The following is a 25,027-nucleotide window of genomic DNA, read 5'->3' as shown; positions in this document are numbered from 1 at the left end:
AGCAATTTAATTTTTAATTTAGTTTTTCTTCTGTGTGTTTCAAATATTTATATTATCCTGTAAATTTCAAGTTATTTCGGTTGGATTTACATTACTTTTAATAATGTTCAGTTGAACACAAAATATATGCATAACTAGAGAAAAAAGAGAACATTCAGACAAAATCAAATAAATGTTAATACATATGAAAGGGTTTTGTTTTTATTGATATCATTGGCTGGTTAATTTGATTAAGTGTAAATTTAGGGCTTCCTTTATAAAGCATGGTAAGATGGAAGAGCAAGTCACACTTCTCTCGATCTTTTCTTGTCATTTCCATTTACAACTCAGATAAATAGTCACCAACACCAACTATCAAAGCCATGATCTCTCCCAATTAAATTATCCATTAAATTATCTAGGGTTAACCAGATTATGTGAGTTTGTATATCTTCCACTAATTCTTTTTTTTGGGGGGGTGGGGTGCGGTCTTGGGGCCTGAACTCTGGGTCTGAGCACTGTCCCTCAGCTCTTCAGCTCAAGGCTAGCGCTCTACCACTTGAGCCACAGCACACTTCCGGCTTTTTTCTTTTTGCTTATGTGGTGCTGAGCAATCGAACCCAGGGCCTCCTTGCATGCAAGGCAAGTGCTCTACCACTGAGCAACCTTCCCAGCCCCTCCACTAATTCTTAAAACCAATTGCCATCTACTCAATATCTTGGCTTTGCCCAATTACTTGTTGTGCTTCTGACCATTTTATATGTTCAGGGGTTTTCTACCAGACTTGCAGTCCTTTGTTTTGCCTCTCCAGACTTCATGCGTTCCCACTTCAGTCACTGTACATCCCCATCCTACAGAGCCTTTGGCTACCTGAAATCCTTACTCCATCTCTTTTCTTTTTTAAATATTTTTAATTGAGATTTGGTGATTAGATAAAAGTCACATATTTCACAGTATTGTGGAATAGTGATACTTTGTTAAAGTCACAAACACATTTTAACCTTCACAAGGCAAATTGACATTATCATGGTCTATAAAGTTTGTGAATTTTGTGAGCTTTGACAATACAACTATTTCTTCCACATCAGGTGATATTTACATTTCTTTCCTTTTGCTTAGTGTAACCTGTTCCCTCTTTCCCTCTCATTCCCTCCCTCCCATCGCTGCCTTTGAGTTGCTTAGTTTGTTTTCATCTATGTCCAGTGTAGCTGATGGGCTCCTCTGTTGTATGTTTTCCCATTTCCCACTGATTCTGTGTCCTCCTCCTAGCTTTCCTCAGATGTGTGCATGTATATATATATATATATGTATGTATATATATATATGTATATACATATATATATATGCCATATATGTGGTCAAGATCATGGAGTCATTTAGCAATGATATGACAAAATGCTTACTATAGCTCTTAAAACATTTATTCATTATACAAGAATCAAGTGATCCTTCACCATTACACCTTTATCAAGGGCAATACCTGTCTGATAAACATGTCACATCTGTAAATCTTCCATCCCTCTGGTATCACAGAGAGGACAACATTGTTGCTCACAAATTTTATGCTATATGAATGTAGTAATTTCTGTTTCACTGTTGTCTTCCTTAAAAGTGTCCATGATGAATGGTAGATGCCTACTAAGTATTTGCTAGATATTGTTTAATTTGTTTACATGTTTATCCTTCTAAACTATAAGCCATTTGAGTAAAGAGCCTTTTCTTATTAATTTTAGGGTTTCTCTCAGAAATCCAAACATAAATAAATGATTAATGCATGCTTGTTGAAGTTGTTTGCTTAAAATGATATAAAATTATCCCACAATATTTTCGAAACCCTACTTAATTTGCATTGAGATTATAAACTAACAAGACTTCATTGAATTTTCCAGCCTCATTAGCCTTTGAAGTTATTTTTTTTCCTTCTTCCCTGACTTGAAGCATTAAAGATGCTTCAGAATTGGACCCACTACATTTCCTGCTGTGAAGGGACCCAGGGTTCTTCCAGGAGGTGACTCCAATCATTATTAAGGTGCCATGCTTGACATCTGATGTTCATAGATGCAATGAGAATTTACTGTGAAAAAAAAAAAGTACAATGAAACTAAAAGACACTCATTTTTTTCTGTTCCTTTCTCAGATTACTAAGTTTCTGAAAGCATTTATTAAGAAGAAACCTCTCTGAGTAGGTGAGGTCATTAGTCAGGGATATTGAACCAAGATACTATGAGAAGAAAGCAAAAAAATTAATAAAATGCAACTTCAGATATGCAGGAGTCATGACAAAGATTTAGTCTTAACCTGATTTACTTGCTTTCTGAATTACTGTGTCTTTGCATTCAAAGTTCCCTGATTTGTAAAAAGGGATAATGATGCAGACCTCTTCACAAGATCACTGTGTCACTTAACTAATTAATGCTCTAATTATAAAGTACTTAGAAAATATAATGTACTGTACCATGCCAAGAGTTGTTATTAGAATCATTTGAGTGCTCAGCTCATCTAGATTTACAACGTTTGCAAGGCAAATAATTCTAAACAGTAAGAAACTCTCAACTATACATACTAATTAATCCAGTTTAAACACTTAATGTACAGTAAATATGCCTTGTTAAAATATGCATTTTAGTTAAGGCCACCACTAAAATCATCCTTGGAAGAATGAGTTGGGTTGTTTGGGGTTGACATAAAATGAATTCTGCATTGTCATTTTAGATAACAGTTTAGATTACATTTATCTTATAAATAATTTCTGTCGATTTATTTGTTTGACTGAATGTTGACTGCTAGCAATTCAGCTAATACTAATTTGTAAGTGAGAACATAAGGAAGGAAGTTAGCATGCTTTCTTTATAATAAAGGATTTGAAATCAACCAATATATTTTTAACTGTCATGCTATTCTTTTTGCCTAATATCCATTGGGGGCGGGCATTTCTGGAAAGGAAATGCCCTAGAGAAGATGAAAGTTCATGTGTGCTTTAGGGAAAGCTTGGTTTTTGAAGTGAGAGTAAATTAGGTTAAATCTGTGGGTCCCAGAGTTGATAGGACATTAACAGAGCCCAAGAGAATCTGTGCCTAGCTCCTCATGGTAACAGCACATGAAAGAATAAAACTCAATGATTAATTCTCCATGGAGAGTAAAGAAATTCTATAACCCTTTCTTTCTTTCTTTCTTTCTTTCTTTTCACTGAATGAGTCAACTACTTAAAAAATAAATAAACTAGTTACAGGTGTAACAGCATTTTACCACTAAAATCAATCCAAAGCTGACTTCTATATTTGGTGGTTTTGATTTGTTCACAAAAAGACAACCTAACTGGTCAGGTGGATCAATCTTTAAGCTTTTTCTCCAAGAAGTTAGAGAACTATTGCAATCACACCATGTAAAACAATTATTACTCTGTGGGATACTATCTTCCAATCCTTGTAAGGATCATCTTTCTGTCAAAGACTCAAATACACACATAAACAGTTGTAAAAAGCTGAACAACTGTGATGATAATAAACAAATCAAAAGGAAACAAATTGGACTTTCCCTGCCTTCCTTCCAAGTACCATCATTAAAAATCATTCTGTATATCCTAAGGAGGACAAGGTAATTACCTATACAAATTTTTTCTTTGAAATTTATAAATTATCTCTCCATCTATGGATTGTTTTCTAGCAAATACTGTCCTATCATACAAATGATTACCCATTAGAAATTGCCACCTCTCTCTACATCCATAAAATGGATTTAATACTAGAGCAATCAGAAGGTATACTTAGAAAGCAAACTTTAAGGAATAAATCTGCAGAGTTCTTTATCTCACTCACCAAAGTTGTTAAGTATTTTCTGGTTTTGGATTCTTCACAGTGAAGGAACAGCATAAGTTGTTGCCATTTTTATTTACAAAGGAATGTAATTTTCATATTAAAAAGAAATATGCTAAAAAATGTTATAAAAAATATTCACTTTTAGGTAAATTAATTATAATTCCTAAATAATAAAATCAATTATCCTTGCAATATTTTGTTGGTATGGTGAAAATAAAACATCCTAGGATATATCTTTCTTTTTCTGATTTCTTCCTCTCATATCATCTTCTGTTTTTAGAAAAATACTGAGTATTAGCCAAGAAGAACATTCTTGAGCCATTAAATCATGTAAAAACAATCATACACATCTTAAGTAAATTTTAAAATTTAATTTTGACAGAGAATACTTCCTATAAATTTCAAATATTAGGTATTTGAAATCATTGGATTTCATCTTTTTTTTTTTTTTTTTGTGGTTGTGGGGCTTGAACTCTGGGCCTAGGCGCTGTCCCTCAGCTCTTCAGCTCAAGGCGAGTGCTCTACCACTTGAGCTACAGGGCCACTTCCATCATCTTTATATTGTATTTACTTTTGAACATAAACCTACAAACATCACAGACAGTTCCAGCTCATTGAAAAAAAACAAAATATGTAAATTGCTAAAACATGATAAACTTTGTATTTTTCAGCAACATGTCTCCTTTATGGTCATATACTTCTTGCATTAATATCTGCAGGCATCAAAAGGAGGGTTATCATCAAATTTGACTACAAATAATGCATAGTTTTTTTAATAAAAGAATTTACAGCTTAATAACATAATAACTTTATTATCGCTTTTTTTTTTCTGTTGTGTTGGTCATTATTTGTTGCAGGATTTGAGTTCCAACATATAGTGATATCTTCATTTACAAATTACTTAGGAGCTGGGTAACTATATAAGAAACCAAGACTTAGGAAACTAACCAGCCAAAACAATAATAGGATATTAAATACTGTTATTTGCAATTATACACTACTTCCAAGCAAAGATTGGTAGACAGAAACATGACATATCCCCAAAGGGATAATAAAGCATTATCATTTCCCTCCAATTCAAACCATGTTTCACCTTGAACCTTAACTCCCCTCTGATTGGCCTTTATTTTCCTGTGTCTTTTTTGGGGGGGGGTCCGGTCATGGGGCCTGAACTCTGGGCCTGGGCGCTGTCCCTCAGCTCTTCAGCTCAAGGCTAGTGCTCTAACACTTGAGCCACAGCGCCACTTCCGGCTTTTTTCTGTTTGCTTATGTGGTGCTGAGGAATCGAACCCAGGGCCTCATGCACGCAAGGCAAGCACTCTACCACTGAGCCACCTTCCCAGCCCCTCCTGTGTGTCTTAAAAATCATTCTCAAGTAAAATATAGATATTAAATTAAAATGTAAAATATTTTCTTGCTTTTCAGAAGCTGTGTTAATTTGGCTTTTAATGTTTTCATTCCAGAAGACCTAAACTGAGACTTAAAGGTGCTACAACTGTCCATAGATTACATAATGATAAAAACGATATAAAGTCGCAGATTCCCAAGGAGTGGAGCCGAAATGCTTTTGTTTGATTGGTTGCATCATTTGATAGTAGTTATGCAATTATTTGGAAGACATTCTTAAGTCAAATATGACTGGTTTAAAACCTTAATCGACTTTTTAAATCTATCTTTGTGTCTTAAAGTACACCTGCATCTACTCTACCACTAATCCTCAACTCCTGTCTCAAAGCCAAGTGCCTTTTAAAGTAAGTGTAGTTAACTTATATGTTTAATGATTGGCTGAGTTGTCTTTTGCTATGCTTGGAATAGACAAAGGGCAGCTATGCTATTAGCAACTCAGTTCACCCTCCCTGCTCTAGTTTTGAATTTTAAGTACCAGTGGCGCAACACCTGAAAGCTAAGTTATATTTCCAAGCTATGAGAGCTATGAATGCCAGTGGTCCCTTGTTCTTAGTATTGTAGCTCTGGGCTGCTCTTCAGAAGCCAGAGATAGTAATTCTCAGTGGTTAAGTAAAACTCTTCCAGTTACAAGAGCTTCTCTCCCCTCTTGCAAATTTGGTTCTCCATTGGCTCTGATCCTAGCTACTCTCTGGAACTCTTTAGGTATACTTTAGTAACTGCTGGGTGTTTCCAGAGCTCTCAGCCCCAGGGGACTTAGCAACTCAATCCACTCTACTTGTAAACAACAAATCAATTCAGACAAGATCTGCTCTAAATCCAATAGCCAAACCATTTGCAAGGGACAGCTCCAGTCATTTAAAAGGGAAAAATATTTAAAAGTGCTTTAAATAAAGACCTACCATGAAATTAACTTGTCTTCTGTATTAAACCTTAGCCCATTATTCTTAACCCCTGACCAATGTCCTTAGCGAGGATTGGGTCCTCATATCCTATCTTGAACTAATTCTAGGACTCTTGGCATCCTAATTCCACTCCTTTTTCAGCATTTCTGATATGTCGGCAAGTAAATTTACATTTCCATTCCTTTTGCAATTCCTTGATCACTAAGGTAACTTGATCACTAGTGAATCCCCTATTTTGACCACTGTATTATTCTATTGGCATTAATATCTACCTACTCATTTAGAATCGTCAAGATTAATAAAATACACTCTACAGAGTATGTAGGTACAAGACTATGCACTATCTACTCAAAGGAAGAGTGGTAGAAGCTACATACAGGTAATAAACTCAGAACATCTAAATGAAAAAGAAAATTAAATCACATTCCCTGACAATCTGGAGACTAAAATACACACTTGATCTTAATGTCTGGCATCCTGCTAAGACATCCCCAAATCAACATAATTCTAGAGGTTGATCTTAAATATCTCTAGGTCAACTTTAAACTTTGTCCAAATACCCTTGAATCATTCCCAGGACTGTAATCTCACAAAGTACAAGGCTCATTCTATCTGACATAGGAGGGAAATGTAACGTGTAGAGCTTAGAAGAAAGCTTCTGAAAATTTATTTACTATAATAAAAGCTATATTTCATGAGGCATTTTCACTCTTTGAAACAGATTACTATAAAATTATAAGGAATGGAAAAGTAGTCTAATATGTCTCTATTTTTATATTTATATAGTCAACAGCAAGTATCAAATATTGAGCAGGACTCTTTTTTTCCAAAAGCACACTAGAAATACATGAATATCACAGAAAGAATGCCAAACTATCCTTGGGCAAACACCTTTCAGACTACTAACACAATCTAAAGTGACTTAAACTACATCTAGCTCTTAAGTTCCAAGGATATGCTTTTCCCATATCATGCTAGTGGTAATAGACATTGCTGCCTTCAGTACCACATTAGCTTTAACTTCATAGCCCTCTCTTTTTAAGTGAAAAGAGTTAAAATGTGAGCTTCTCTTCTCTTTTTCTCCCTTGAAATTCTGTAAAAATCTTCCAAAGTCTATTTGTTACTCTTTCTCCAAAACTCAGTAAGAATCATTCTAGAATTTCACAGTGACATTAGCCAACAGCTATAAGCATTATAGGATCAGTCAATCTTATTACTGTAACAAGGAAATGAAATGGTTTCTAGAGATGTCATCCAACTTCATCTTGGGCTACCATTTAGTCTGTAAAAAATCTTATACATTTATACTTACTAAACCAGTTTATTTTGGGCTTATGGAAAATATTGTAGTTATAATAATAACAAAAGTACTTAAGGCATTTCTTTACAATAAAATTTACCTTAGATTTCTCTAATCTTCAAATAATTCTATGTATTTTATTATGCTGATTTCAAAAACAAGGTAATTGAGGTTTAGAGAAATTAGATCCCAAATTCATGTAGAAAGAGTCAAAATCAGGATTTAAAATCTAACCCTTTGGTATCCAGTTTTCTAGATTAACAATTCTTTAGCACTTTATTTTATTCTTCTAGCCTAGTATATTTTGATCTATAGAGTAGTAAAGAATTTTCTATCTTAGACATCAGTTTAATCTATCTTAGGAATTTATCTGAGAAAAATTTCATATTGAGTATAGACAAAAATCTAAACAATTTGACAGCATTCATTCAATTCAGTATTTATTCAACACTTCCTAACTTTGTATAACACTGTGCACATTTTAGGTTAGGTAAAAATTGCTGAGAACATGAAAGATGTAAAAGCTAAAAAGTCAGTCATGGATATTTATTGATAGCTGGTAATTAAAAATAGGCAAACAAATAATAAAGAAACCTAAGAGAGAGGTACAGAAGAGCAAAAAGGCCAAATACTCTAAGAAGCCACAGATAATGGACAAAGGAAGATTAGCCACAGATACAAAGCAACTAATAAATCAATCCACCAAACTTTACTAGATTTTCTATGTGTAAGTTGCTAAGTAGGACACTAAAAGAGATACAAAGTAATGAAATCCATAGTTGCCTGTGATTCCTTTTCTAATATAATCACCAAAGTAGAAAAACAACATCAAAGGCATTAGGAGAAACAATTGACTAATAAGTAGCTGAATATTTGTGTATAGATCAATATGGTGTTTCGCAAGCATGCATTAAAATTTAAATAAGTTGGGGCACTTAATAAATACATATCATGAGCTCTAATTTAGACTCTTTCTCTTTTTCTTTTTTTACAAATCCTTCTCCCTTCTCTATCCTGTACTCATTTTTCTCTTCCTCCCTTGTCTACTTTCCATATAATGCTGGTGATGGGACAAATTTGGGAAATGACAGCTTACCCATCCTTAAAGACACAAATCTTCTTAGGATAATTTTTACATAATGTTGGATAATTAATATTGTTGCTTTGCAGAAATTGAGTCCCATATTCATGATCTTAATTGATGGGGAAATAGGTAAAAGTTAGTGAGTGGTATGGAAGAAGGGTAAGACTTTATTGACACAACTGCACAATTAGCAGGGTAAGAGAGTACACACTGGTAATCAAAATGAGCTGAAGAAAAGTCAGGAAGATCATGAGTGCTAGAGCAGGCGATATTACAAATACATAATTACATGTCCATTTTCAATGTATTGTTAATAGCATTATGACTAGTGCTTATCTAGGAAAACAAGATGTTAGACTCAGAGGTAAGACAATAATTATGCATGTCAATATAAAAGTTTATTATATGTAATTACATAGTACTTCGAAACCAGAAGTCTACCATTTTTTTACTTTTGTTCGAACTTCCAAAAGTACTTTTTGCTGAAACTATATAGGAAGCATAGTTGATATTGCGATTTTCAGTTATGTCTATAATAAAGTTCAAAATATTCTGAGCTTTTTCCCCTGAAAACATGAAATATCTAAACCATAATATATCAGTTGGTGACATAAGTGGAAGCTTTAGAACTTTGAATGAGTCAGCTTATGCAGAGAACTTGAGTTCTTCCATCACTGTCAAATAGTTTCTTCATAAACTGTTAGATGAAGGAAAACATAGTTAACAAATTTCTTTATATTTTTTTGGTAAAAATTATATTCTGGAAAATTATGAAATGGTGATACAATATAGACAACTATATCTGTAGGAGATTATGTTTTCATTTTTAGAATTTGAACTCACATATGTATCTCTGAAACATGACAGAGAATATAAAGTTGACTTCAAGTGAACTGGAATTTATTCACTAATTTTTTTTGCGGGGGGGGGGGTTCTTGAACTCAGGACCTGCGCACTATCCCTGAGCTACAGCCACAGCACCACTTTCGGTTTTCTGAGGGTTAATTGGAGATGAGAGTCTCACAGACTTTCCTGTCAGTACTGGCTTCAAACCACAATCCTCAGATCTCAGCCTCTTGATTAGCTAGGATTACGGGAGTAAGCCACCAGCACCCAACTATGTATTTGTTTTGTTGTTTCAGTGGTACTGGGGTTGAACTCAGTGTCTTGAACTAGTTTGGCAGTCACACTACCACTTAGCCACTCTCCTAACACTTTTGTTTTACTTAATGTGAAGAAAGAGTCATGAGTATTCTTAGGCCAGAAGAGACTAGCAACCATAATCCTACCTATGCTTCCCCTGTAGCAAGGATGACAAGTGCTTGCCACCTGCCCAGTTACCTCAGAGTACAGTCTCCCTAAATTTTGTTTGTGCTGACCTCAAACCATATCCTTCTAATCTGCACCTCCAAAATAGCTGTGATTACAGGCATAAACCATCAGTCTTGTAATCCAAACATGTCTTTGAACTAGAACTAATGGAAAAAAAGCAAAAAGTAGATAAATCTATCAGAACTTATTTGAATTGCAGGGATTTTTGTTTGTTGGTTTGGTTTGGTTGGTTCATGAGGCTTGAATTTAGGACCCGTGAACTGTCTGGAAGCTTTTTTGTTCAAAGCTAGCAGTAAGCCACTTGAGCCATAGCTCCATTTCTACAGTCTCATGGACTTTCTTGCAGGAGCTGACTTCAAACCATGATCCTTAGATCTTCGCTTCCTAAGTAGCTAGGATAACAAGCTTGAGCTACTAGTGCCTGGCAAATTGCAGATATTTTTAAGATAAAAATGTTATTTTGCCACAATTGAATCCTTATAAAATGGAAGCATAAACATTAAAAGAAGATAACCCTGTAATTATTCTTATAGTAATTCATACTAAGAAACAATTTCCAAGAATTTGGATACCTATGAATTTACTTTCTGGTAGATAATTTGGTAATGCCTATCAAAATAAATGATGTAATCACTCTTTGGAATAATAGACAAAGCTGTACCTATGATAGAAAGAATGCATTTTATATTCTAAGGGACATTTAAATGCTGTAGCTTATACCTTTAAAGATTTAATGGTGGAATTTGAGGTATAACTCATATGGGAAACCACCAGTCATGAATGACAAAGTCCCCAAATACACCATGGAACGGGAGCATTAAACTTTCACTTGACATCATTAGAAATGAAACAATTAGACAAAAACACTAGGAAAGAGATATTCCTTGTAAATTTTCATTGTTTTATTAGTGCAATATTTTATTGAATGTTTATTTCATAATTTAAAAGAAAAGTGACAGATTCTGAGCAAACACTGTCAGTCAGGTTCATTCTTATCAAACCTATGACATTATTTGCTACTTCAGAAGTTATTTAAATAAAATTATACATCGGTAAATTTTGTCATCAGAGATTTTATTATTATTTTTATTTCATTATCATTAAGCTAAACAGTAGGATTATGTGGAATTGTAAAAAATATAGTTACACATTATTATTTCATGTAAAAATGTAAATTGATGCTTTATGCTGGTCTAGATTAAAAAAAAAAAACAACCATGAGCAAGATTTTTCTTTACTATTGAGTTTGATAGTATTTAGTTTGTGTGTAATTTACATTAATTATAGAATGAAGAATATCTCTTTTCCAAGGACTATCCTCAAAACATCAACATAGTAGATTTATTAAATTAAAAATTGTAATTTATTTGTTGTGTTTCTGGGTCTCTATTAAGAAAATTTCGGCCTGTGCCAAGGAGACCTAGGGTTTCTCCTGTTCCATCCTGTAATGTTTTCAGTGTCTGCTTTGACTCTGAGGTCTTTGATCCATTTGGAGTTGATTCTGGTGCAGGGTGACATATAAGGATCTAGCTTTAGTTTTCTACAAGTGATTAACCAGTTTTGCCAGCACCAAAAGACAGGAAGCTGTCTTTCATCCATTCTAATTTTTAATTCCCTTATCGAAGAATAGATAGCTACAGGTCTGTGGGTTCATTTCTGGGTTTTCAGTTCTATTCCATTGGTCCTGAGGTCTGTTTTTTTTTCCAGGACCAAGCTGTTTTGATTACTATGGCTTTGTAGTAGAGTTTTAAATTGGTATTGATATTCTTCCAGCAGTGTTCTTTCTGTTAAGAATCATTTTTGCTATTCAGGGTATTTAATTGTTCCATATCAATGTTTGGATTGCTTCTGCTATTTCCTTGAAGAATGAGGTTGGAATATTGGTAGGTATTGCATTGAATTTGTAGATAGCCTTGGAAAGTATTGCCATTTTCACGATGTTGATCCTTTCAATCCAGGGGCATGGGAAGCTTTTTCTACTTTCTAAGTTCTGTTTTGATTTCCTTTTTCAGGTTTTTCAAGTTTTCATCATAGAGGTATGGAGGTTCCTCAAAAGACTCCACATAGAGCTCCCCTATGACACAACAGTCCCACTTTTGGGCATTTATCCAAATGATCACAAAAAAGACCATACTAAAGCTAACAGCACAACTATGCTTATTGCAGCATTATTTACCATAGCTAAGATACGGAACCAACCCAGATGCCCCTCAGTAGATGAATGGATCAAGAAAATGTGGTATATATACACAATGGAATTCTGTGCCTCCATCAGAAAGAATGACATTGCCCCATTTGTTAGGAAATGGAAAGACTTGGAAAAAATTATATTAAGTGAAGTAAGCCAGGCCCAAAGAAACATAGGTCCCATGGTTTCCCTTATTTGCAATAACTAGTATATGTCTAGGACAACCAGGAAAGGTCAAAAGCTATCTACATATGACCATATAAGATGATGTTAAATGAATTGAACCATACAATGGTTTTATCTTTCTGGCTCTTGTTTTTAATATATTTATAATGCACTATGTGATTTTTTTTGTTTCCTTTATATGTTCTTCCCCCATGGTATAAGCCCTGTTTTCATTGTATTTGATTCCAGTGCCCTGCATCTAATGTATTTGTCTTTTTACCCCATATATATATATATATATACATATACATATATATATATGTATATGTATATATATATATTATTGTAAAGATGCTGTACAGAGGGGGTTACAGTAACATGAGCTAGGTAATGAGCCCATTTCCTATCCAGCATTGTTATACCCTCCTTTGTTTTTCCCCTACCATCCCTTCCCTCCTCACCTCCCCAACTTCCCCTGCCCCTCATCCTTTCCCTCCCCTGCAAAGTTCTCAAGTTAGTTTTCAACATAGTGTCTTGTACATCTCATTATTACAAAGGGTCATCATGTATCCTTATTTCAACATTATGTTATTTCCTTTCCCTTCCCCAAATTAGAAAAGTGTACATAGAAGATGCAGGACACCGGAATCAAATACAGTGACAACAGGGGTTGTACCATGAGGGAGGAACATACAAAGAAACAAAAAAATCACATACTGCATTATAAGTGCACTAAAAAGAACAACAACAAAGATAAAACCTCTTGTGTCCCTATCTTGGGGTTCATTTCATTTAGTATCCGGTTTGTATGGTCATAAGTACATAGTTTTTGACCTCTTCTGCTTGTCCTAGACGTATACTAGTTATTGCAGATAAGGGAAACCATGGGACCTATGTTTCTTTGAGTTTGTCTTGCTTCACTTAATATAATTTTTTCCAAGTCTTTCCATTTCCTAACAAATGAAGTGGTGTCATTCTTTCTGATAGAGGCATAGAATTCCATTCATCTACTGAGGGGCATCTGGGTTGGTTCCACATCTTAGCTATGGTGAATAATGCTGCAGTAATGCCCAGCAATACTACTTTTAGGCATTTACCCAAAGGATCATAAACAAGGCCATACTAAATCTAGTCTATTTCTTTCCTTTTTTTGGGGGGGGGCGGTCAGTTGTGAGGTTTGACTCTGGATTTGAGCACTATCCCTCAGCTCTTCAGCTCAAGGAGAGAATTCTACCACTTGAGCCACAACACCACTTCCGGTTTTCTAGTAGTTTATTGGAAATATGAGTCTCACTGATTTTCCTGCCTTGGCTGGCTTTGAACGGTGATCCACAGATCTCAGCTTCCTGAGTAGCTAAGATTAAAAATCTAGTGTGTTTTTTAAACAAGTTATTTGCTCACTTTATTAGTGTGTACCAAAACCCACTTTTTGTTTCCTCACTTAATAATATTTATTGTCTTTCCTCTAGAATGAGTTCTGCCCCAATATCAGGAATAAACTTTCACATGTACCACTGACTACATAAGATTTGCAGGAAGTCCTAGGGAATTTTAAAAGGGAGTCTTTGAAAATACATAAAATGTAATATAAAATAATATTTGAATAAAATATATACAGAATAAAATAAATATTCTGGAATTGATTCTTAATCCATTTATTAAATGTTAACTGAGGGCTTGCTCTGAACCAGATATTTGGAACTGTGAGAGTCCTAGGCAATCATGAAGCGATAAAGCTCAGACTTTCTCCTCTTGTAGTCTACTCTTTCCTAGAGGAGACAGACAAGAAGCAAGGCTGGATCTGGATCATATAACAGGTGAGCAAGTCATGTTTTGTATTTGATAAGAGAGAACTCACAGCTTAGAGTTTTGTGCTGTATCTCAGTGAGACAGTGTTAGAGAAAAAAATCTTGTGGAATTAGTGCTCTTCGGGCATGTTGGGAAGAGATGAAGAGACAGAAGTATGTTCTTGGGTGAGTATTATTACAGACAAGGTCATTGTCCAATAAATTTACCTTTAGAACAAGTATATGAGGAAAATATGAAAATTAGACTGATGTACTGGTTAAAAATAAAGAAATCGTTACTCATTTTGTAAGAGAAGGGTGCAGTTATTACCTATGGGCCTTTAAGTAATCTTGCTGATGAGAACGTCCTGTGAAGGTTTTTTTTTTTGTTTTTGTTTTATTTCCAACAGAACAATAAGGCTTTGGGATAGGAGTGAAATCAGCTAATAATTCACAGAGGCCTAGATGGGAGTATATCAGTTATCAAACATCAATGTCTAGTTTTTTTTTCTCCTCATAAATTATTCAAAAAGTAAACCAAACAAGGTAAGGAATATAGCTAGCTAATTTACATAATGTTACCAAAGGTGCTGGGGTTTGTACAAATAAAATTAAGCAAAGACCTCAGGGATAATGACTTAAAGAGCTTAGAATAGAACATAACACACTTAGAGGCAAATGCAAAGAACCAAAGTGGGGGGGACCTAGGTGTGTTTGAAAGCCGGAAAAGGGAATAGAAGGGAAAATGTTACATCATCAAAACCCAAGTGCAAGGGTCGTGTGGGTTGTATAAAGGTTGCATGCTATTCTAAAAGTACTGGAAAGGGGGATGAGGCTCTAAATTTGGGTCATTTCTTTACTAGGTACAACCCCAAATATGGGTACCTCACAAATTGACATGTTGAAGTTAGAACTTTCATTATCTCAGAAAAAATCTATATTTGGCCATAGGATCTTTTTTTTAAAGAGGTAATTAAGTTAAAATGAGGTAATTTTTAATGATCCTTCATCCACTAATAGCTTTTGTTCTTATAAGAAAAGAAAATTAGGATATACAGAGGTAGAAAGGGAGATTACACGAAGACATAAGGAAAAGATGATCATCAACAAGCCAAGGGGTGGGGGGGCGACCTCAGAAGAAGCCAAGTTTAGGGATAGGGGCACGCCTCAAGTGGTAGTGCACAAGCCTAGCAAGCTCAGATAGAGGTAGGGGGAGAGGAGGAGGGGGAGGACGAGGAGGACAAGGGGGAGAAGGAGGATGGGGCGAAGGAGAAGGAAGAGAAACAACTAAGCCTCCTTAATCTTTTATCTCAGACTTCCAATTTACTGTCCTTTGAGAAACTGAATTTCTGTTTAAGTTACCTAGTCTGTGGCATTTTGTGACAGCATTCCTATTCAGTTAAAGTGCTCAGAATTCGTTCAGTGCTAGCTGGGTGTCGGTGGCTCATGCCTGTAATCCTAGCTACTCAGGAGGCTGAGAGCTGAGGATCTCGGTTCAAAGCCAGCCGGGGCAGGAAACTCCCTGAGACTCTTATCTCCAATAAAACACTAGAATACTGTAAGTGGCGCTGTGGCTCAAGCGGTAGAGCGCTCGCCTTGAGATGAAGAGCTGAGGGACAGCGCCCAGGCCAGAGTTCAAGCCCCACGACAGACCAAAAAAAAAAAAAGAATTTGTCAGTGCTCAGAACTATAAAATCAATGCTGAATGCTCATTGAGTCAATGCTTGAATTTGCTTAAAACATTAGAGATATTATAGGGAATGATGCCAAATAAAACTCTATGTGTAGGCTTCAACTCTATACTCACAAATGAGAAGATGACTATACCTTTTCAAACTTCAAAGCCATAGCACTAAACTTATCCTATAGGCCATTGAAATCAGATTTCGAAAGACCTAACTGTACTTACATTGCATCTTTCTTCCAGAAAGTTCAAAAAACTTCAAAGACATTTTTATATCAATTCTCACAGAGCCCTCTGAAGGCAGGTAGGTCAGAAATATTATCATTTTTATTTGGCATTTCTAAACACCTCTCACTGATTAGAAGATCATTTTAACTGAAAATTTATAATTTTTCCAGGGAAAAGAATACATGCTTATAGGAAAAGATGTCCTGAGATAAGTAATACCACTTTGGACTACAACCACACTGTCATGCATTAAACCTTTAGTAACAGATAAAATTTCCCTTGTGTTCTTACTTTAAATGTGAATCCTCATTCCTTGTATGTAATATTTCCATGGAAAAACAAATGTATAACTTACTATTAAAATGGCAACTAATTTGTTTTAAGATGATTGGTTTCTTTTTTCTCCTTATATTTAAAAGATAATTATCTTTTAATATATCTAAAAGATATATATTCTTAAATATATAATAAAGATATATAATATATCCAAGAGAAATGATGTTAACATTAGAAAGTCCAGTACTCATGTCTGTCTTCAGCAGTGCATACACAAAAACTGGAATGATATAGAGAAGTTTAGTACAGCTCCAGAGCAAGAAAGACATGCAAATTTTTTTGTGTGAAATGTTACATTTTTTTATAAAAACATTGGCTAGGGTAATATTTCATATGTCTACCAATCAACTAGGACAAGAAATCAAGCAGGTTTAGCTAATCAGAAAAGACAAGGGATACCATTTCATATTAGTAAAAGGAATTTCCATCATGAACACATAACAATCAGTAAGATTTATGCACCAAATATCTGGGCACCTAAACAACATTACTAGATTTACTAGATATAAAAAACACACGCAAACATAAAAACTAATCAAACAAAATGATAGTAGGACATTATAATATCCCATGCTCTTCACTCTGACAAAGCAAAACTTATGCTAAGTTCTTAAGAAAATCACTCAACTCTTTGAAGATTTGAAGTTGGATAAGCAAAGTAACCTTCAAGTGCATAATATTGTGATGACAGACTAGGTACTTAACACAGTTGCAAAATTACCCCAGAGCAATGTAAAACCCCTTGTTTAAAAATTTGTAAGACATTCAGTATAGTAATGGAATAATAAACCCAACCCTGTCTTGTTAGAACCTGTAGCTAGTTTTGAAGCACACTATGCAATAGAGGTTTCCATGGATTGTGGAGTTGTAGCATTTGTTCAGAAAGTAAGTACTCCATGGTGAGTTTTCTAGATCTAATAATAATTGACCTACAAGACTGAAAATTTCTTCAGAATGTACAATGGTAGAAGGGGATGCACAGTGTCATGAGAGCATGCCCTCTCTGAGAAAAGAACTTGATTCACCTCAAGAGAGTATTTCTTCCTGAAGCTGAAGGATGTCCATGGTCCTCAGAATTTTGTAAAAGCAATGTGTTCTTACATGCTTCCAAACTTCTTAAGCCTAGATTAAACTCTACTTTCTACTCTGATTCCACTTGGAGGATGAACTCCAGGAAGCTATGGACTGAATCTAATTCATCCAGCACTTATGATAGTAAGTTTGCAACTTTCTGTTGATTTACACAGTCAATCCTCACTGAGAAAAAAATTTCACCATGTGGTAAATGTTGCAGTGAAATATTCTAGAAGAAATATAGTCAAGTCTGGAAATATTTATATTATGAACTTTCATTTTGGAAATAGCTTAAAAGAACAATAAATCACAGCCCTTGCCACTTTTATTGGAGGAAGGTCAGTTTATTTCATATAAGCATGAGAATAAATGTATTTGGCACAGGACAGATAGCATCAAGTACTAAACTGATCCTAAGTACTGAAAGTTCTTGGAAGTTTCTACTCCTCATTTTCAAAGTTATTTTCTTATAAGAATAGAGCAGTCAGTAATTAAGACAAGATTATGAAAATATTCCATAAGTACACTGAAAGCTATTAAACTATGATGACAGATCACTGACCCAATTTAACATTTTTCATGTAATTTGGTTAACCAGAGAATTGCAAGTCACTTAGAACATCTGCAAAATGTTACATAGTTATTCTAAAGAATGTCCAAATTATTCTTCTCATGAATTGTACAGATAATTTAAATTATCCAAAGTTTTTTAGTTAAACTAGGTCAGACTTCAATAATATTATTAACATAGATTGTCACTTACTTACCTTCAACCAATCATCCCTGCATTGCCATCAATGCAAAAGACACACAGACTATTATATCTCATAAAATACGTGGAATTCGCATTAGCGAAAGGCTATATGTTCAGACCATAATTTGGAAATGAACCTCCAAAACATTTTGAAAAATGCCACTGAGATTCATATTTATAAATATTCAGATTTCCAGTTCCCTTTTGGGAGATTCAGATTCTATAGGGATCAGTGCAAAGGGTATGTTTTCTTTTTAAACTAATTTAAACTACTTCCTAAGACTTGAAAATTATGGAAAAAAATTGAGTCTGACATTTCAAAACCAATGAAGCTGATCACATGTTGAAAGTGGGGCTGGTGTACGTGCACAGCTTAATCTGCTTCTAATTTGTCAAAAAGAGTAAAGAAATATCCATCATAAAAAATCAACTTCTGAAAAACTGATGGTTCTTTTACTAGATAGTTTTTTTTTAATTTTACTAATATGTAAGGGGTTTTTTGCAATGTTGTGTTTTCTTACTCATTGTAAGTTATCCTTACCTCTGATCAATGATTAACTGTGTTCATACATTGCTGATGGTGTGTACATATACATGGAAAGTCTGCATCATTCATTCAAAATTGTTTCCCTTCCTAAGCAGATAGTTTTTTCAGAGCATGCAAACGTACGATACCTAGATGTATACCTTCTTAGCTTTGTGGGAAAATAAGTTAAATGGCTCAAACTATGCAGTTGTCATTGATATGTAAGCATAAATGACCTACATCTCCCTTAAACACATTTTCACAGCCATGCTTGTTTATGAAACATTCCCACTTATCCATATTACCAAGTAAAGAAGTGTCTGGTTCATTATGTGCATTATATAAATATAAGAAAACTTCTGACATATAATTATAATTATATCATCATATACTTTCTTGAAAATCCCAATGTCCTGGGCACCCACTTTGGACAAGACCCAGATGAGCCATACAGTAAGAATAATTAATCTCAATTTTTAGGCATCCATTATCAATGGAAATGGAGCCAGAATAAACCCCTAAACTAAAAGCCTCCTTCCAGTAATATCCTCCCAAGTGCCAGTTCAGGCACTAATCACAAAAACTTCATTAGGCAGATTCAGCCTCAGTCTAATATTTTATAGAAAAGGCTGTCAGAAATTAAGTGGTTTGTCATACAACAATTACTAGTGTATCTGGTATATATGACTCAAAAATCTCAGGTTTCCAGTATATTACTCAGCAACTATGCACTTCTTTCCTTTCTTTATGTGTCAGTCACTTGCTGGTGGTGATGTGTCTGAAGCACTACACTAAAATCAACGCATTTAACCCTCAAAGATTGGCAATCTGATCTCACAGCCCTCTCAGAATTTCAACATTCAGAAATATGCTATAAGCATCTTTTCAAACATTTTTTTAACTTCTATTATACCAGATCCTTTTTCAGTGAGTCTACTTCTTAGAAATATTAGTGCCATAAAATTAAGAGAGTCATTGCCATTTTTTTTGAGATACAGAACACCAGGTTTTAGCAAGTGGAGACGATTAGATTTGAAAGAGAAGAGATTCAAATGCAATAACGCTGCCAGAAGACATAGCTCATTCACTGATTTAGAATCAGTGAAATGTGTGACAGGAAAGACTATGTGTTGGCAATAGGGCTTGATGCATGTTCAAGAGCAAAATTGAAACCCTCCTCCCCTGGTTTGCAGCTATAGATCACTAAAAACATCTCAATTGCAAAAGGCTACAGGCCCTGACTTTCTCCATCCTCTCTCATGGTGGAGACATAGATTTCAAAACTAGATGTATCAAAGCTTTCACAAATCATTGTAGAAGCACATGCCTTAAACAATCTCATATTGAAAAAATACATTAATTATATTTCTAGATTTTTATCATGTAAATGTAGAGCTCGTGAAAGGAACCAGATGGACAATTTTTAGAGATAAACCTTTCCTTTGATTATAAGAAAATTAAAAAAAATGTTTCTCTATGCTTCCTATCTGAAAATCTTGCTCCTAAAACTTCTAGCAGAATGGAAATGGCTGGGGCTCATGAATGCCAAGTTTCCACTGTGTGTGTATACATGGGAAGAGGGAAAACTATTAGTGCCAACTGTTATCCTAAGTTTCCAAGTAAGATATTGATTGCCTTTTTTTTGACCTTTAAAAATAAAAGCACTTTAATTCACTAAATTATATACATCATGTAAATTTAAAACTTCATAAAAATTAACAGGATAAAAACTAAAATAACAGACATTTCAAATGTAATTTTCCACTTGAAATCTCTATCTTACTATACAGAATTTTTTTTTTAGGAATTTCCATTATTAAAACAGATTTGACCACTACAAGTATAGATTTGTTGTGTTGTTTTCCTTCTGAAGCATTTACCATATATCCATTCTATCTATGTCTGCCTTAGTGCAACATGTTGGTAAAATGCTAACAAAAATAACCCTAGTTAAATTCTGAGGGCAATGGTCTTTTATCCTAAAATGCAGACAATCTGATACTTAGGGAAAATACAAAATGCTGAGATACCAAACTAAAGACAGAAGTAATTCTGATCTGAGAGATAGAGAACATCAAAAGTGTAGATACAGATTAGCAGTTCACTCAGCTCATCTGGTGCAGATAATGGCTGATAATGGTGAGATTTGGAGCTGATTTTAACTTAGTGAAATGTATACCTTTGTTCATGTTTTGCTGGTACGAAGAAGTTACTGTCCGGGCATTCAAAACAAGCTCAGAAATAAATGCATTATAAATAACTTACAGTAAGGAAACCCACAAAGGGCTAACTGGACAGCCTTCCCACCATGCAGGATGTCTCTTAACAATGTATTAATATTTAACAGAATGTTCACATCCTGCAGTTCAACTTGGAATGAGGTGGTTTCTACTTCAGCTTCCCTTTTTAAAAAAACCATATCAGCTTTAGCACATAAAAAAAAAAAAAAAAAAACCAACAACAATTGTAAAATGAAACCAAAAACCAGGCTTAGATTAATGTCTTGGTTTATTGACTTTACAATAAAATGAATCTGCAAGCATTTTATATCTGATTTATTTATGGTGTTTGATGGAAGTCTGTTGATTTTCCTGGCTAATTGTCAAGGTTAGTTAAATTTAATGCTTTGTTCTCAGGTATTAACAAAATGCTTAATTAGCTATCTTGCAATATTATGTTATAGTTTTCTCCAGGGACTGGAAAATGATCATTTTCACGTGGCTATTTATATCTTGTAAGACTTAGATCCAGTAAGACTAAAAACTTTAGTTATCAAGTTATATCTATTAACTCAGAGTTCAATAAAATAAATTATATACTTTATATAATATAGTACTCACTAAGAATTTTACTTTTTATTTTTTATGTCAGTCATTGGGCTTGAACTCTAGGCCTAGGTGCTGTCCCTGAGCTCTTCAGCTCAAAGCAAGCATTCTACCACTTGAACCACAGCACCACTTCTGGTTTTCTGGTGGTTAATTGGAGATAAGAGTCTCAGGACTTTCCTGTCTGGGCTGGCTTTGACCTGTGATTCTCAGATCTCAGCCTCCTGAGTAGCTAGCTTAAGCCACCAGTTCCCAGCAAAGGATTTTACTCCTAGCAATCACTTTTCTAAAATGGCCCAAGTTTTATCAGTAATAACTTGCAGTTATGGAATTAAAATATTTTCACATATTAAAGAATTACTCTGCCTCTAATGTGATATGGTTTCAATTCTGAAAAGAATTTCATGAAATATTTGTTTAGTAGAATTGATTTTTATGGTCCTAAGTATAGAACATTATGCTTCCTTTGCACTAATTTTATTACCATCATACAAGAACTCTATATATCCTAAAATGTTGCTCATTTTCTGTAAGGCATCTTACCTACCAACTGAACTTCATGGAAGTTTCATGAGAACAGAAATCTCATAGTCTTATATTTAACTAAAGAGACGAGTGTTTTCCCCAACAGTGACAAAATAAGTGCTCATTATACATTTATTAGTTGAATGAATGATGGATGAAAATGTGAAGTGTATTTGATTATAGAGTCTAGTCTTTATTCTAAGCCATCATTATGACTTGTATGGTCATAATAGATGCTGTTTGGTAAAGCTGGTAGAACTCAGATTTTGCTTTGAATTGTTAGTAGCATGTCTAACATTTAAATCTAACCTTCAAATGACCATCTGAGAATATAAGACCCATTGAAGAAGTCGAGCCTTTGGAGAGAAAAACTGTTGTAGTTCAGGACATACACCTGAGCAAAGATATCTTGTGGTTAATCTGGTCTTCACCTGTCACAAATGTGAGCCCTTGGCCTAATTACCTAAGCTCTTCATGCTTCTGCTAACAAAGGTTGCAGGAAGATTCAAAAGAGTTAACACATATAAATTGCTTAGAAGTACTACAAAACATTGAAAACAAATCACTACTTATTATTTCTATTTTTTAAGTATTTACTTTTGTATTATCTTATTTTTTAATTAAGTTTTTTAATTGTGAAAATACTGTACAGAGGGGTTACAGATACATGAGCAAGGTAATGAGTACATTTCTTATCCAGCATTGTTGCTTCCTCCTTTGTTTTTCCCCTACCATCCCTTCCCTCCCATCTCCTCAACTATGCCCCGCCCCCCGTCCCCACCTAAATTGTAAAGTTTGTTTTTTGACATAGTGTCTTGTACATCTCATTGTTGCAATGGGTCCACCTGTATTCCTATTTAAACAATTTGTTTTTTCCCTTCCCCTCCACAAATTGTACCAACATCAAATACAGTGTAAACAGGGGTTATACCATGGAGGAGGGACATAAAAAGCAACAAAAAAATCAAATGCTACCTTATAAATATGTTAGAAACAATAGCAAGAAAGAAAAAAAACACTTGTGTCCCTATCTTGGGTTTCATTTCACTTAATGTCATCTTATCTGACTTTTTCTGCTTGTCCCAGACATATACTAGTTATTGCAAATAAGGGAAACCATGGGACCTATGTTTCTTTGCACCTGACTTACATCACTTAATATAATTTATTCCAAGTCTTTCTATTTTCTAACAAATGGGGCGATGTCATTCTTTCTGATGGAGGAATAGAATTCCATTGTGTATATATACTACATTTTTTTTTATCCATTCATCAACGTAACAGGACAGAATAGGAGAAACCCTAGGTCTCCTTGGCACAGGCCAAAATTTTCTTAAAAGAGACCCAAAAACACAACAAATCAAAGAAAGGTTGGACAAATGGGATTGCATGAAGCTGCAGAGCTTCTGCATGGCAAAGGACAGAGCTAGCAAGATCAATAGAAAGCCCACGGATTGGGAGAAGATCTTCACTAGCCATACAATGGGCAAGGGTCTTATATCTAAAATGTACCTAGAAGCCGGGCGCTGGTGGCTCACGCCTGTAATCCTAGCTACTCAGGAGGCTGAGATCTGAGGATCGCGGTTCAAAGCCAGCCCGGGCAGGAGAGACCGTGAGACTCCTATCTCCAATAAACCACCAGAAAACCGGAAGTGGCGCTGTAGCTCAAGTGGTAGAGTGCTGGCCTTGAGCTGAAGAGCTGAGGGACAGCGCCCAGGCCCAGAGTTCAAGCCCCACGACCGACAAAAAAAATAATAATAATAAAATAAAATGTACCTAGAACTCAATAAATTAAATCCCCCAACAACAAATCCTCAAAGAAACAACTGCCCAATAAATAAGTAGGCTGAAAACTTAAAGAGAAACTTCTCTGAAGAGGAAAGAAGGATGGTCAATAGACACATGAAGAAATGCTCAATCTCTCTAGCCATAAAAGAAATGCAAATCAAAACAACATTGAGATTCCATGTCACCCCAGTTAGAATGGGTATAATCAAAAACTCTAATAACAACAGATGCTGGAGGGGATGTGGACAGAAGGGAACCTACTGCATTGTTGGTGAGAGTATAAACTTGTTCAACTACTTTGGAAAGTAATCTGGAGGTTCCTCAAAAGACTCCACATAGAGCTCCCCTATGACCAGCAATCCCACTTTTTCACAAAAAAGACCAAACTAAAGCTACCAGCACAGCTATGTTTATTGCAGTATTATTTACCATAGCTAAGATATGGAACCAACACAGATGTCACTACTTATTATTTCTAACCAATAATTCTTTCTACTGTTAGAGTTATTTCCAATTGTTTTTAAGTAATTTACTTTCAAGTATATGTATGTATTCTTGTTCACATTTTATATCATGGAAACATGAGTCTTCTAACTGCCACGTTGACAACTCTATTATTTTAATCTTTATATTTGTAGGTTGATAATATTGACTATAATATATAGGAATTTTTATATTGTAATTAAACTTAGAATATATTATCCTGGAAGCAATGATAACTAGAATTTACTCTAACTTAATGACAAAATAGAACTTAAGAGGTTTCACACAAAAACATTGTATCCTTTTACTATGAAATGCTCACCTATGAGAAGTAAGTTGCTACATTGTCTATCAAATAGAAAATAATTGTAATATTAAATGGAATTTGTGACAAATGATAGCTAAGAGCTGTAAAATTATCTGTTAGAAATGAATATACCCCATAAGAAATACAGGTGTTTTTTATAATTAGCTGGAACACATTATGTTGCCCCACAGTGATATTTGATGGCATCAAACTTAATTAGGGCACGGCTGTAATGATGTACTCTCTATTAGTAAGGTTATTTAGTCATTATTGTAAAGTCTGAGGAGTCACAAGAACAAAAAAGAAAACAAACTTGGATTTTTATGATAGTGTGAATTCAAAGCTAATTGTCATATGTAAATGTGTAAAATGAAAATTAGAATTAAAGAGAACTCAAAAGAAGGAGTTTTTCATTATATTGCAGAAGGAGTTTTCTGAGCATACCATTCTGATGGGAAAAATCAATAAGAGATAGATTTGATTACATAAATATTAAAACTAGCCCACATATAATGACAGCATTCCCCAAAAACCAGCT

General features: G+C 34.6%; 1 non-coding gene across 1 annotated transcript; it reads left to right on the top strand.

Moving 5' to 3' along the window:
• The first annotated feature begins 16,398 nt into the window (after nucleotides 1-16,398).
• On the top strand, nucleotides 16,399-16,510 carry LOC122117393. The gene has a single exon (XR_006149142.1). It is a non-coding gene; the product is annotated as a U6 spliceosomal RNA (small nuclear RNA).
• Nucleotides 16,511-25,027: the final 8,517 nt, after the last annotated feature.

Source organism: Dipodomys spectabilis, unplaced genomic scaffold, assembly GCF_019054845.1.
Source record: "Dipodomys spectabilis isolate Male_0828 unplaced genomic scaffold, ASM1905484v1 ptg000140l, whole genome shotgun sequence".
NCBI lineage: Eukaryota > Metazoa > Chordata > Mammalia > Rodentia > Heteromyidae > Dipodomys > Dipodomys spectabilis.
The sequence above is the reverse complement of the archived record's forward strand: the minus strand, read 5'-3'. Positions and strand labels throughout refer to the sequence as shown.